A 1,811-nucleotide genomic window follows, 5' to 3' on the forward strand; every position below is an offset into this window, starting at 1 on the left:
GTGACTGTTAGAGATTGATGTACCACATGGCTATCATCTAAGTGTCGGACGCTGAGTTCTAGCATCCGCTAACCATCTGCGCATCCGACACCACCATTTTTTGTGTAGTGAGAGAGCCAATGGCTCTATTTTTGGGGGTGTCTATAAATAGTGTTTAGCCGGCTTAGGGCTCACTCTCTTGGCATTCTAGTATATTTGACATTCTTGTGAGCCTAAGGAAACACCTCCCACTCATCTTCTTTATAGATTAACTATCTTTATGAGATTGGGAGTGATTTCAAGTGCATTTGCTTGAGTGATTGCATCTAGTGGCACTTGGGGATTGATTTGGCTGTGGTTTTCTTGTTACTCTTGGAGGTTGCTGCCACCTAGATGGCTTGGAGCAGCGGAGGAGCATTGGCATGAGTTGGTGATTGTTTGTGGCCATCTCCTAGTGATTGTGAGGGGTCTTGTACCTTCCCCGGTAGAGAGCCAAAAGGTAACTTCGGTGGATTTCTCCTTCACTTGTAGCTAGGTTCTTGTGGTGTCCTAGTGGGGATGAGGTTTGTGCAACACCTCTTAGTCACCGAACCACCAAGTGTTGGTCGACACAATAGGGATGTAGCGTGCTAGTAAGCACGTGAACGTCGGGAGAAAATCGTGCGTCGCCATTGTGATTGTTCATTGGATTTCTCCCGGTGATTGGGCTTCATATTATTGTGATTGGTTCATCCTCTCTACATGATGGTATAAAGATCAAATCATCTCTTTTATATTCTAACAAACTAGAGTAGCTTACTTACTTGCATAGAAACTTTAGGTAGCTTTCTAGTGTAAGTAGAGACATAGCTCTTGTGTGACTAGTGATATTTGCAACTAGAATTATTGGATAGGTGGCTTGCAAACACCCCATTAGAGCTAGAGCAAAAAGCTTCGCTTTGTTATTTACTAACCTCTTACTCTAGTGAGATTATAGATTTTTAAATAGGCTATTCACCCCCCTCTAGTCATATTAAGACCTTTGAGTGGATATAGCATTTTCTAGGGCGAGTCTTCAGAAAATCCAAAGAAAATCATTTGCAAAAATGTTTAAAATGTTTTGGTAAATCATAAATTGGTTTCTAAGGCTCCTAAAATGATGAAAGAAAGTTTGTGGTGCTCTATAATTATAGATCTACAACTTAGTGTACATGCATCTCATGTTTGTGACATTTTTCTGTATAGGTTTATTTAAAACATGAAAATGCTAATTTCTTAGGAAATATGTAGAAAACAAAATATAGTATGTGCTTCTTGCTTCAGTAGCTTTGTAATACTATGTAGCCTTTGTGAAAAATATAGAACATGATATGTGTTGTACAAAAATAATTATTGATGAATTAAATGCTTAAATGTCTAGGGTTTTAGATTTTTAATAAATAATCTATGCGTAGAAATAAATTGAGAATTTTTGTAGAACCTTCTTATGATAAACAGTATTTAAGAAAAATATGAAATTTATTGTTTGAGATAGGCAAGCCCCGAAGCATTCTAAGTCTCCCTCTAATTTACGTTAACTTATAAAATTATAACATTATGGTTTTGTTGCTGCATTAAGTTATAGGAGTTGCTTGCAACTATTGATACATTATTTATCCCTTGGAATACTACTTTTCTAGTTACCTTGTCCTATAAGTATAGGCTCAGAATCAATGCTTAGCTTTGCTTGGCTGGTGAGTGTGGTTTGTGTTGACGGTCGATAACATCAATTTTTATTAGAACTTTAGACCCAAAGGAAAATTTGAAAATACATTAGTCTAGGGTTCAAACTAATAATTTCCATGAGTTTTCCA

This window comes from Sorghum bicolor, chromosome 2, assembly GCF_000003195.3.
Source record: "Sorghum bicolor cultivar BTx623 chromosome 2, Sorghum_bicolor_NCBIv3, whole genome shotgun sequence".
NCBI classification, from domain to species: Eukaryota; Viridiplantae; Streptophyta; class Magnoliopsida; order Poales; family Poaceae; genus Sorghum; species Sorghum bicolor.